This window comes from Delphinus delphis, chromosome 17, assembly GCF_949987515.2.
Source record: "Delphinus delphis chromosome 17, mDelDel1.2, whole genome shotgun sequence".
Lineage (NCBI taxonomy): Eukaryota > Metazoa > Chordata > Mammalia > Artiodactyla > Delphinidae > Delphinus > Delphinus delphis.
In genome coordinates, this window is record NC_082699.1 from 58786396 (window position 1) to 58800346 (window position 13951).

Consider the following 13951-nt stretch of genomic DNA (forward strand, 5'->3'; position numbering starts at 1 on the left):
CATAAACTTCCAGTGTCTCCAGCTCTTGCTTCTCTTTGTGGAAACAGATTTCTTTTTCTGTGGCAGCAAGATGCTGAGGAGATTCAGAAAAAAATTCCTTTTCATTTTCAATTAGGACATCACCAGCACAGCAGAGGACATGGACTTCACGCCACCAACAATCCATCAGTGCTTCTTCTTAGACAAAGCAGGGTCACCGAGAACAATACCTGCTACCAATTTTTGAGCACTTACGGTGCTCCAAGCACTGCGTATGTACAGGATTTAATCCTCACAGCACCACGTTGAAGCAGGTACTATCATCTCCTCTTTAAAGATGAAGAAATTAAGACTGGAAGAATGATAATTTGCCAAAGTTCTCGCGGCTTATATATACCAGAGTGAGGATTCGAACCCATGTCTACCTGACTCCACTAGGCTGAAGCCTTCTGGTAGATAATGAAGAAAACTCCTGGACCCCTTGACACCTCTCTCACACACATTCAAACACTGAAATGTAAGGTTAAACCATGTATAGTCTGTAATGGAACTCAGGTGCCTTAAACAACAACTGCAGCCTCCAGCGGTCTCATCCAGAAAAGTATTCAGCATATATTTGCTACCTGAAGCTGGGGGTTACAATGAGAGCCAGATTATCTCGAAACAAAGGACTGAGATTTGACTGGAGACGTTCATTTGTAACTGCACTGGCACATTTGCACTTCCGTAAAGCTGACGGCTTCCTCTCATTTATCCACACCTGATGGGAGCCCAACCTTTTGGTCTGTGCAACCGATGAGTCTTCCCATTTGAGTCACTTTTAGTGCTGGAAATCCTTCCAGGTCACCATCAGGAATCTCAACTCTAATCCTACTGGCAGTACAGAACGGCAGATAAGAATGAATGATTTGGTGGAGAACAGACTTGGGTTCAAATCCCAGCTGGGTCACTGATTAGACATACCCCTGTGGGTAAGTCACAGCTTTCCACACCTCAGTTTTCCCATTTGTGAAACGAGGATAGCAAAACTTCACAGGGTTGTAACAAGATCAATGAGGTAATGTGCGTAAATCTCTTCACACAGTGGCACATAGTAAGCGGTCAACAAATGCTAATATTAGTGCTATTACCACATAGCTCAGGACACAAGTGGCAATTAAAGCCAAGGACAAACAACTCAGACCAGGGCAATGAGCCCTTCACCCCCTGTGAACCTCCAGAGAGATCTTAGCAGAAACCGAGCTGAAGCTGGGCAGCACAGAGAGGAAAGCTCACCGTCAGCACATCTGAAATGTTTCCAGACATTCCCCAGGTGGTGTACTCCAACTAGCCATGGCCTGTCACACTGGGCTCTTCTCCTGTCCTGTCCCCCGACTCCATTTCAGTGGTCCCTCCAGGGGGAGCAGACAGAGATGATCCATGAAGATGATTCACTGGGGTGAAAAAAGAAAATATTATGACTTCCATTTATATTTTTATGTTTTTTTAAACTTATATTTGATACTATGTATAAAATAGACAACTGAGGGGAACATACTGTATAGCACAGGGAACTCTACTTAATGCACTGTGGTTTCCTAAATAGGAGGGAAATCCAAAAGGGAGGGGATATATGTATATGTATGGCTGATTTATTTTGCTGTGCACTAGAAACTAATGCAATACTGTAAAGCAACTACACTCCAATAAAAATTAATTTTAAAAAATAGTTATAGGGCTTCCCTGGTGGTGCAGTGGTTGGGCGTCCACCTGCCGATGCAGGGGACGTGGGTTTGGGTTTGTGCCCCGGTCCAGGAGGATCCCACATGCCGCGGAGCGGCTGGGCCCATGAGCCATGGCCGCTGGGCCTGCGCGTCCGGAGCCTGTGCTCTGCGACGGGAGAGGCCACACCAGTGAGAGGCCCGCGTACCACACACACACACACAAAATTATATTCACATTTGTACTGAATCCAAAGATACACATATAAATATATTTGGGATACATGCTCATTGTTTTTAACTAATAGGGAGTGAAATCTGAAAAAAAAAAATGTGAAGATGAGTGTTCTATCCAGTTCTTAAAGAGATACAAGGTTATAAGGTCAAGTGCCGGGCAGGCATCATTCAGTCCACAAGGGTCAGGTGGGTAAGCACCCCCTCAGCGCTATCAGCTGATCAGTCACTGGTCCTTCCTGATGTGTCACCTTTAGAAGTCAGCACAGAGCCCAAACCCAAATTATCGAGGCAGCTTGCACAGGGCTCTGGACTGGGCGTCAGAATATTTGGATTTGAAACCTGGCTCCGCTCTTAACCCGTGTGACATCACTGGCTAAGTCATTTAACTCTGAGAATCAGTTTCCTCCTCTCTTTCTAGAGGAATAATACATACCTCGAAGGGTTGCTGTGACCTCTGAGTGAGGTGATGTCTATCGAAGGGCTTCAGTGACAGTTGAATCTAATTCATTCATCTCCTGGCAGCTGAGCTGAGAATAGTGATGACTGATGGGCTAACACCAGTTGATGGTCTGCTCTGTGGAAAAGAAGGAGAACTGTTCTGTGTCGTGCCAGATGAGAAGATCAATACAGGGAAGAATTTTTGGAACAGAACTAAAAATCTGCACTGTCTTGCCAAATACTGGATTCCCTACCACAGACATACATGTTCAAGCTGAGGCCCTACGTCCAGAGATTTTGTAAAGCAGCCTCATTCTGAGTGAGAAGTTTGGTGTAGACAACTTTTACTAAAGTTTTATCACTCTAAGCCAAATAAGATGAGAATTCCTTAAAGAGTAACATGATCGCTAGCGATATTAGGCCCTCTGACAGGTCAAGGGGAAAATGATGGGTATTTGGGCTCGGGGGTAGCTTTTGATATACTTGAAACCATACATCTCCTAATTCATCCACACTAGACCTACCTCCCAACAGTCCTTCAAATCCCTGTCATATGAAATAAGTTGTTCAACAATTCACTTAGCCTGGTGTCCAAAACCATTTGATTTATCCCTACGTACAGACGTGTTGTTCTGGAAAGATGCTCAAGAGGAATAAATCACATCAGTGTCAAAACTTTAAACAAATTCATTCACAAATATTTTATCTCCAGCCCAGACCTTGTCTTTGAGGGCCAGACCCATACGGTCAACCTATACCTTACCATCTAACTTCAATATTTCCTAAAATAAACTCATCATGTTGCCTTTACCCCCACCTTCTAGCTTTTCTTGTCTTGATGAATGATACCACCATCCATCCATTTGTCCCACTCAGAAGCCTAGGGTCATCCTTGCCCCCGCTTACTCCCTCCCTCCCCATATCTTATAATTTTTACATTCTAAATACCTCTTGAATGCATCTACTCCTTTCCCCTCTCTTCCACCACTCACTACTTTAGACCAAGCTTCTGTTACCTGTTGCCTGGACTACTGCAGTAGCCCCCCGTGGTCTTCCTCATCCAGTCTTACCCTCCTCCCATTGCTCACTACTTGGGCTTCCCAATACTCCTAAATCAAAGCTCAATATGAGCCACAGTGTGCTGTGACGTCTGGCTCTGACTCGGAGCTCAGCCCATCTCCTTCCTGCTCTCCCTCCCTCTTCACTTCAGCCACGTTGATCCTCTTTCTGGTTCTCATACTCTCATGTTGCCATCCATCGCAGGGTCTTTTCTCAACCTTCCCTCTGCCAGGAAGACCCTTCCCTTATATGCCTCCTTAGGTCCTACTCATCCTTCTTAAGGGTCGCTTAAGAAGCATCATCATTTCTTCAAGGAAACCTTCTGTTACATCTTGGACCATCTCAAACGTGCCTATTTTAGGCTCTTAGGGCAATAATTAGCACTTGTCACAGAAGAAGATGTATATTGGTGTGTGATTATTCTTATTTCTGTACATTTCCCCCAGTAAACTATAAAATACATGAGGACAAGAACAGTGACATCTTTGCTCACCACTGGGTCCTAGGATGTTGCACAGTGCCTGGGATATAACAGATCCTCAATAAATATCTGGTTAATAACTGAACAAATCAATAATGATGAATGAAACTAAGAATAAATGTTCTATGTGCTTGTGCAAGTCTCTTCATCTCCCCTGCCCTGATTTTAACTCTATGAAATTGGGAGGCAGGAGAAGCAGGTAAGCAATAAACGGGAGAGGGAATTACACAGCACCTAGAATCACCAACGACTCAAATTCTTTTGTTCCAAAATGTGAAATTTCAAAAATTCTAATGGAATCAAAGATCCAAAAAGAAAGTTGTGCTCCTGCCGAGCTCACAAATACATGCTTTTTTTCCCCCCATAAATAGAACAAACAGATGCTATCTGCAAGGCTCACAGCACATCTGTGCAGATAAAGCAGCAGCGCTGGGGTGTCCTGGGAAAGAACTGATTTGCATGTTTGCTCTCTGGCGTGCACAGGCTCACACATTCCTTCCAGAGAGCTCTGAAATGGCCACTTTCAGAGAATCTAGGTTGTGGTTTTGCATGTATTCTTCAAGTTCACCTTCAGTCCCTGTATTTGAGAAATATTCATGTTTAAAAAAAAAAGTTTTAAAGAAAGCTTTGCTGGCTGGAGGGCTTCTTTCCTCCCTGCCACCCTCTCTTTCTCAAGCTCTCACATTTGAGTGTTGTCAAGTTATCATGTTTTAACTAATCAAAACAAAGGTAATATGAGAAACGACTAAAAGTTTTATGCCAAGTATGGAAACTGCCTAAAGAAGATGGTGGCAACAGCCAGTCAAAAGACTCAACTTTCTTTCTGAGAAAATAGGACTTTGATTTACTTACAGTATTTTCTCCTAAGGGTCTCAAAATCTTTTTCTTTCTTTTTAAATATTTAAGAGGTAACCTGGTAAGGAGTTTTCTTAAGTAAGGTGGACAAACTGAGGCCTGTGATGTCCTTTTTTAAAACAGGCAGTAGCTGAAATAAATTGAAAGTGATTTATTAATTCCCACAAGAGAAAATGCTAAAAAAAAAAAAGAGGTGGGAATGGGAATTCTCTGCTCTGGGAGTCCAGGCCGCAGAGCAGCTTAATCTAATTTGCATAGGAGGCCGGGAGTTCCTGGAATTGCACTCCCATGTGGCCCTTACAATCCCACCCCTATTTCCACCACTGACCATGTGCTGCTTTTTTTTATGGCAACTGGACATTAAACTTCATAAAAGCAGTAAAGTTCAGCTAATCACTTAGAAAACCAGGCAAATGAATACACTACTCTAAAATGGTGACGTCTTCAAGAACCTTTGGTAGTTACTGAAACAAACAAGGGAATACTGTATCTACTGACAGTTATGCCAAAAAAGAAAAAAAGTTCATGTTTCCTACTCAATATATTTTTCTTCGTTCAGACTTCAGACAACTTCGCCCTACCACACCCAGCTACTTGTGACTGGTTCCAACGAGTGACACCAGCTGATGAAAGACGACATTCTTACAACTCTTTCCCGCCAAAGACTCATGGTGAGATGGCCCTTCTCCAGCAGACTATACACTTCATCATCTGTGTCCGTCCTTCTGTCCCCAGAGAGACAAGCTCCAAGGGGAAATCACCCTTCCGAGGCAGCTCTGGATCAGACCTTGGGAAGTGAAACCAGGGATGTGCAGATCAGCTCGGACTGCTGGCCACCCCCTCAGAAGCTGAGTCACTGACCTGGCCGGTTCATTTAATCACTTGGAAAGTGGTTAGACTGAACAGGACATGTAGTGATTAGTAATTCAGACTGGTCTCAGAGCTTCATGTTTTTCACTTTTAGACGCCAACTGCAGCCTTTCTCTTGGAGTCAACAGGAAGTGAGAATTGCAAGCCAAATTTGACACCACTTGACGTAACCGGGGATGGACTTGGGCCCTTATTTCTCCACCCAATAACACAGAGATTTTGAAAGTGAGTCCTTCTAGTTAAACACATCAAACTAGTACCAGGGGCAGAATAAGGAATTAAGAATTGAAGAAAACCTATTTTGATAACTCAGACTTAACCCCTTCTTCTTATCTGGCTTTCATTGAATAAAAAAGTAAATTAAAAAAAAATTTCTGTCTCAGATATAGATCTGAAGATGGTAAGAATAAAAAGAAATAATATTTATTAAATAAGCTACTCCCCACACTAATTAGAAAATAATTGTGATTGAGGCAAACACAAAATCTACTTTCCTGATTAATTTTTCTCATCATGATGCATTTGTGAAGTATCCTAAACTGGGCACAGTAAGACATGGCCACGCAGTCAAAAGCGAAACAGATAGACTTTTTATGAAACATTTCCTATTTCTGGTTACAGTTACTTTTGTGATGATTGATTCATGTTCAGCCATTTCCAACTACAGTTGTGGTACTAACAATGAGATTTAAAATTTGATCATTTTACATGGACTGTTTGGTGAAGGAAAGTAATATGTGTATGTCTTTGCACTCACTCCTGTTCTTTCTCTATTTTCTGTCTTTCCTCTCCAATCCATCCCATACCTAGTCCCCAGATTACTTTTCCTAAAATATCACTGCTGTGCATTTATTCACTTGAAGTTGGTTGAAACCTGACCACACGTCAGTGGTCACTTAGCTAAAAATTGACAAGAAAAGGTAAACATGATGGTTTTACCCTTGAAATGTTCATAGTCAGTGATAATTCTCTAGTCAAAAGTCCTAGTTCTTTCCGGGACTGTGAGATCCAGTTCAAACTTTAACCTGATAGTTCTGAACTCCTAAGTTTAGGCCTTACCAGAATGATCTTCTCCCAAAGTGCCCACACTCAAGCCCATACCCCTGTCTCTCCACCACATGATCTAAAATGCCCCTTCCTTTACATATCCAAATTCCCTCAGAACCTAACTCACTTACCTGTCACAAGACCGTGTCTGATCATTCAGCCTTTGCCCTTTTCCTAAATTCCAAAAGCCCAGATTATCTTTATCAATTTTCAGCTTGACACTATCCCACATACCCTGTCCTGACCAAAATTCAACTGTAAATACGTAAATACATACATACATTTGAGCCTACATATATACATACCTGTACATTAAAGAAAAGAGAGCTGGACTTGGGACATTCATTCTGTAAGGAAAACTGGGGCAAATGCTCCATTGGCATAATAAGGTTGGGATTATCATTTTACAAAAACAGGCAGGGGGAGGGGTTCCAAGCTATGTTATTAGGAGGAATATAAATTTCTCGTGTAACTCAGATGCTCTTTAGAAGAAAATTAATTATTATTACAAGAAGCTTTGTTTATTTCAGACTCTTTAGGAGTCTGAAACAGTAGCTCCCTGATACAGAAGGCTTTGCTCTTTCCCCACTTCCCTCTGCCAGGCTTCAGAGTTTCTCCTTCCTGCTCCCCTCCCTGACCCTCCCACCACTCACACCCCCAGCTCACCCCAAGGAGACACCAAACATTAGCACCTACCCTTTCTTAGAGTCAACAAAGATTGAGTGGAAGGAACAGTCCAGTGCACCTTCCTTTTCTGTAGGGATGATGGGGTATCTATCCTAAGAAAAGAGGACACCAAAATGTGGACGAATAATAGAAGAGGTCTTCTTGGAGCAAAGGAAGGGGAGAGAAGGAGCTTGGGGCATGTCCATGTGGAAAACCCTTGGAATCTAGGCAATATGGTCCCATCTCTTCATGTGGGACAAAGGATTAAGTTGGTTCACCCAGTTCCTGATTCTCCCCTCTCCGCCTCATGATGTATGACTCTGAGGCAGTTAGTTACCTAAACTCTTCAGGAGGAAAAAGAAAAAAAGAAAGAAAGCTCAGTAATCACAAATGTGGAACGAACCATCAGGGGTTATCCCAATACTTCACTGCATATTATAAACTATTGGGAAAGACATTCCTGAGGATGACTAGGAATCTAGGAAATCATAAAGCTGATACCACCCTGCTCCCCAGCCCGACTCCCAGCTTCCACCATCCCCAGCAGATATCCTGAGGGCCCAAGTATACCCAGCACTGAAGGAGCAAAGACCCCCTTTGATTGGCGAAAAACTAGGACATTAAGAAGAAGACTTCCTTTGACTGCCTTCTTTCTGTGTCTCTCCACTTGACCACGGATGTTTCAATCACATGTTAAGCACTGTTTTCATTTGATGAGTCATCTCCAGTCTTATGAATTACTGTGTCAAAAGAGTTTCTTACAATATGTTCCGAGTAAGTGTCATGTCGGGAAAAAGTGCTCAGGGGCAGCTACTCAATTCCAGCTACATTTCTACCTGTGGATCACACAGAAGGCTGGCCTGACCTTGCAATAATTTTAATTTCTTCCTTCTAGGTTCCCCACAGCTTTGAAGCCAACTGCTATTCATCTTGTTTACACAAACCCAAGAGTATCAAGCATGGTGTACATCAATACTTACAGTCTTTGTCATGTATGTCTGCTACAGTCATGTAACGTATGTGCCAAGATTCATTGTGTCCTTAATCACTTTCTTTATCTGTAAAACAAATAGTTTGCAGCAACATGGATGGACCTAGAGATTGCCATACTGAGTGAAGTAAGTCAGACAGAGAAAGACAAATATCATACAATATCACTCATATGTGGAATCTAAAAAGGGTACAATTGAACTTATCTACAAAACAGAAATAGAGTTACAGATGTAGACAACACACTTATGGTTACCAGGGGGTAAGGTGGGGAGGGACAAATTCGGAGACTGGGATTGACATATACACACTACTATGTATAAAATAGAGAACTAATAAGGACCTACTGTACAGCACAGGGAACTCTATTCAATACTCTGTAATGACCTATATGGGGAAAGAATCTAAAAAAGAGTGGATATATTTATATGTATAACTGATTCACTTCGCTATACACCTGAAACTAACACAACACTGTAAATCAACTATACTCCAATAAAAATTTTAAATTAAAACAAAATTGTAATAACACATACCCACAACCATAGATTTGTAAAGATTAAATGAGTTAGTATGACCTATGTGTGCTTAGACCAGGCATTGGAAAGCTTCTCTGTAAAGGACCCTATAGAAATATTTTTAAGTTTTACAAGTCAGGCAGTCTCTGTCTCAATACTCACCTATGTCATTGTGGAGCAAAATCAGTCCCAGACAAATGAGCATGGCTGTGTTCAAATAAAACTTTATTTACAAAGAGAGGTGGTAAACTGGATTTGGCCCATAGGCAGGTGGTAAACTTTGATGGCCCCTAGATGAAAGGATAAGTGTTTGATAAATTTGGTATGATCACACTTATTACCTAATCAATGCTGGCAGTTCTTCATGTTCATATTGTGTTTCTCTTTCTTAGTAACATCTGGAATTGAATTCTGGATACCTTAACTTACCTATCATCACTGTGGCCACTGATGCAGAAAGGAAAGGTAGGAGGGTTTTCATCTTGCTTATACGTGCATATCATCTAGTGGTAGAAAAGTGTAATTGCAAGATTTTTTTTTTGTTTTAATGTCCTGGGCCTTGTTCAAGCACACCCTGGTAAGAGGGTCGCTTCCTCAGTCTGCCCACAGTGGGCATTTACAACTGGACTAAAGGACCAGTCCGATCCACCTGGTTTCAAGGAACTTTCCAACAGGCCTTTGACAGGTGTTCTTATAACTCAGAGTTTGATGTCAACAATCAAAAGTGTTCACTGAGGAGATAAAAAGAAACTATTTAAGAAATAAATATTATTTATTAGTCAATTAACTGTTTATATATGTGTGTTTAATAATACTAACAAATCCTTCAGAGAAACCATACAGTATAGGTATGTGTTTATCTTAAAATTGGCCTTCACTATGAGCCCTTAGCATAAGGTGGTGGCAACTCTTTGAGTCCAGGTCATATTTCTCTTTATATCCTTCATGGATGCTGCCTACTGGCCACACTACCTCCTTCCTGTCTACCTTCTGTGCTGACCCACACTGCATTTGTACTTCCCCAGATCATTGCCAAGAACACTAACTGCTGAGAATTCTCAGTCTTTCTGTAGCTATGCAGAGGTTAGAACTTAAGTAAACAGGATCTTCATAAAAACCACAGTTCTAGAACTCAGGCTCTTCATTATTAATACTTTTTGTGGAGAGCCTCTCCACCAGCATATTCTCTGAAAATAATTTTGATACATGGATGCCTGCAGATTATTATTATTATATATTAACATTGTTTGTTATTATGGTGAAGCAAGTATATCAGAAGACACTTTTTTTTTTTTTTTAGGTAAGAAGTGGATTTATTTCAAGAGAAACACACTCCATAGACAGGGTGTGGGCCATCTCAGAAGATGACAGCGGCACCAGGGTATGGGGTTGTCAGTTTTTAGAGGGGTGGGTAATTTCATAGGCTAATGAGTGGGAGGAGTATTCCAGCTATTTTAGGAAGGGGCGGGGATTTCCAGGAATTGGGCCACCGCCCACTTTTTGATCCTTAGGTTTGGCCTTGGAACTAGAAGACACATTTTTTAAAATGTATGCATGTATCAATATTAATAGTGAGAAAAAAGGAAGCTTTCCAGCTCTATATTTCCTTGATGTGTCTCCCTCACTGAATAGAATTCATTTATGGACCTTTGAGGAGTTACTTTATAATAAAAAGAATTCTGACCTCTAACAACTTGATTTTCTTTTCCTCCCCTGGATCAGTAAGACATCATTGGGTTTGTATCCCATAAGCAAGTTCATATCCCCATTCATATCCCATCAGTGACATGAGTGATGGCTGGAGTCTGGGATGCTTTGTCAGCAACAGAGGACGCCTCCTGCTTCCACACCCCACCCCACCCCCAGATGACTCTGTCTGTCCCCCTTCTTCCTGAGATTCATAAGTATCCAGAGTTTCTCAAATGCTCTTTCACCACTACCACCATCACTGCAGCCACCACCTGCCTTCCAGAGCAGCTGGCTGGCCTGGGACCTGCTTCCCCATCTTTTTTCCTGGACTCCCTTCCTGGGTATCTGGGTCCCCTCCCCTTCATTCCTACTGCCTTGACTTAGAAGGATCTCCCTCCTCTGCTTTTGAGGAAATTCGCAACTCCATTCTACATTTCCAAACAAAAATTCCTATTTTGTTTCCCCCAAATCACGAAGCTGACCAGAAAAACTGGATTGAATTGGCCACAGCGCCGTCTGGACTCTCTTTGTGATTTTTGGCTACTCGCTCTTCCCAGTAGTTTACACTGACATGTCAGATTTTCCACAGTGGTCATGTAACATACCCATTCCTCCTTACGCCTACCTTGGGACTCACCCAGCAAAATTTAGGATGCTCTTGGGATCATGTATAAAGAGAGTGCTGGGCGTTAAAATGACATGGACAAAGTTCTTACAAGACCATAATTCTGCCCCTGGTTATGACAGAAATTAGCTGAGTGATCGCTGGACATCAATTGCCTCACAAAACAGGAGGTTGGCTTCAACGTGCAACCAAGTCCCTCTCAGCTCAAATAATCTATCGTTCTGCATGTATCTTTGCTTATTTTTTAAAGAGGACACCTGAGTTCTAATTACAACCCATTGGTCCTCATTTTAGGTAAAGTTGCCAGAAAGGGACTTTGTGATGCCTGGTCCTGTCAACCTTCCATCCTCTGTTACCAGTATCTTGAAACTTTAAAGTTTTTACTGTCATTATTGGGTAAATTCTTCACTTTGGGCACTGCTTCACATTTCTTCCAGAAATGCCTTTGCCACTGAAGTATCATCCAACGTGGATTTGAAATTGTCCAGTTATAAATCCTGGACCTGCTTCTGGTCACAGTTGTCTTCCCTCCCAATCAAATCCCTCAGGGCCTGGATTTAGCATGGACTTCACTGCCCTTCATCTTAGAAAGGATCTCGGGATCCTTCTGGATACTATGTAGGTTTCCTTCAATTTCAGAATGTCTGTTTCCAAGTTCTACAAGAAAGAGATATTTTTGAATTTTTATTTATGGCCTGTATCCTGCTTATGCCAGCAGATGCATCAAAGATACCGCAACTAAAATAGGATTTTTATAGGAAAACAGAATTGAGGCCTTAATTAATTGCTGACATCATATGTACTCCCTCAGAAAACCAGCTATTCAGAAATGACTCTGCTCCCTTCTGGCATAATTTACCCCCTACTTCTTCATTATTATTAAGGACATATGTACAGAAACAGGATCTGCGCCTTGCTGGACTTCTTCCATGCCAGCCACTCATAGCCCAACTGATGTTATAATCCTTCCTTTTTCACATTACAATTGGTTATTGTGCAAATGAATATGTTCTCCCAGGAACAGATTGTGACTTTACGTGGAGTAAGAACAGGCATTGGAAGCAGATGAACTCTCAGCAAGCCAGGATTGGGACCTCACCCCAAATGCCCTCGATAAGACACAAGGGAAGAAATAAATAAATACAAAGAAAGAAAAAGAACAGAATAAAAGGCGAGGTAAACTATTTTAAACAAATTTGGAGCCAAGTTATTTAAGAGATGTCAGCTATTTTATAGCACATACATAAAGGTTCTGAATTTTCGTTCTCAAGGCAGAAGCTCTAAGGAGGATCCTTGTAGCCTCCGCTTCAATTCTGAGGTCTATTCCTCTACTTTTCCTGTAAATACAACTTGGGTTCCAACACAACAACTACTTTACTACTTTTTGTTCCTACATATATTTCTATACCATTACTTATTTTAATCTGACCACCTGGAATGCCTATTCTCAACCATAAGACATTCCATGCATTCTTCAAGTTCCTTCTCAAATATCATCCTCATCATCATGTCTTAAAGTGTAAGGAAGAATGATGAGCAAGCCATGGAGAGATCAGATGTGATGCTGCAGATGGACTGAGCCTGGACATTTTTGTGGTGGTTTTAATTTTGGAAGCAGAGACACGATGGACAGCAGAATGGACTTATCAGTAAAAGAGACTTGATGAGCCTACTAGAGAACTTTCTAGAACTGTGGTGTTCCTTGCTGGTGATTTAGTAACTACTCCCTAAAACACATTTTCTATTGTTTGTCCAAAGTCATGCCCTTCTCATCATCAGCCAGGGTGATGGTCTCTCTGAGTATGTACCTGGGAAGAAGGTGTAATGGGAAGGCTGAATATACACAAAGAAAAATTACAGGGAACTACAAATTCAATATCTCAACAGGGAGAGCAACATTTCGTTGACATTTCCTATGTTCGGGCAGTTTGTTAAGCACTTTACACAACACCTAATACACTGAGTCTTCATTCAAAACGAAGACACAAACAAAAAACCCTATGAGGTGAGCAGGAGAATCTTTACAGGGGGTTCGGGAATTTGTCCAAGGTTCCACAGTTAGTGTATGAAATCCACATCAGTCCATTTCTAGAGCCTCCTCAAAGGCTTGTCCATCACTTTCCAGAAGCAGACCAGCTATGGTCTCATCCTCCTAGCGTGTTCTGTCCACCACAGCACACCCAGGTGTAGCTGCAAATTTATGAATCTAAAAGTCAGCCCGGAGGCAAGAATGGTTTAGAAATGCTAGACTCCAACAGATAAAGCTCAACAGACAGTTGGGAGCCCTCAAGTTCCTTCCCTATCTCCTCCTATGTTTCCTGTGTAGCCTTTAGCCAAACATTTAATTCTCACCTTCAAGAAGTGCACGTCTTCCTCCCGTTGCCTGAATCCTTCGTGGAGAATGGCTACTCCCCTCTACTTCCTCTGTGAGCCTTTCTGCCTTGCCAGGCACAATTCCTCCTTCTGAATCCATCTGAAACATCCTTTTATACATACCCCTTTTAGCTACAGCAGTTCACAATCCTTTAATTTCTTGTTCCCATCTCAGGTCTCCCACCGGCCTGGGAGCTCTTCAGAAGCTAAGTACTCTGTCTTATTTATCTCAGCACATCAACGCTTTAGAACGTGCACTGAATACAGAAACACATTAAAAGACAGATGTTTTAGGGTTTCCGTGGTGGCACAGTGGGTAAGAATCCGCCTGCCAATGCTAGCGGACACGGGTTCAAGCCCTGCCCCCAGAAGAGCCCACATACTGCAGAGCAACTCAGCCAGTGCGCCACAACTACTGAGCCCA

General features: G+C 42.0%; 1 long non-coding RNA gene across 2 annotated transcripts; it reads right to left on the minus strand.

Moving 5' to 3' along the window:
• Positions 1–1082: 1082 nt before the first annotated feature.
• LOC132413222 (uncharacterized) lies at positions 1083–9903 on the minus strand. 2 transcript variants are annotated; one of them, XR_009516638.1, is made up of 5 exons: positions 9270–9903; positions 9003–9130; positions 8313–8390; positions 2350–2490; positions 1083–1412 (listed from the first exon to the last, which is right to left on the minus strand). It is a non-coding gene; the product is annotated as an uncharacterized lncRNA (long non-coding RNA). The 2 variants fall into 2 exon arrangements; XR_009516639.1 differs by having other exon boundaries at positions 9003–9903.
• Between the last annotated feature and the right edge of the window lie 4048 nt (positions 9904–13951).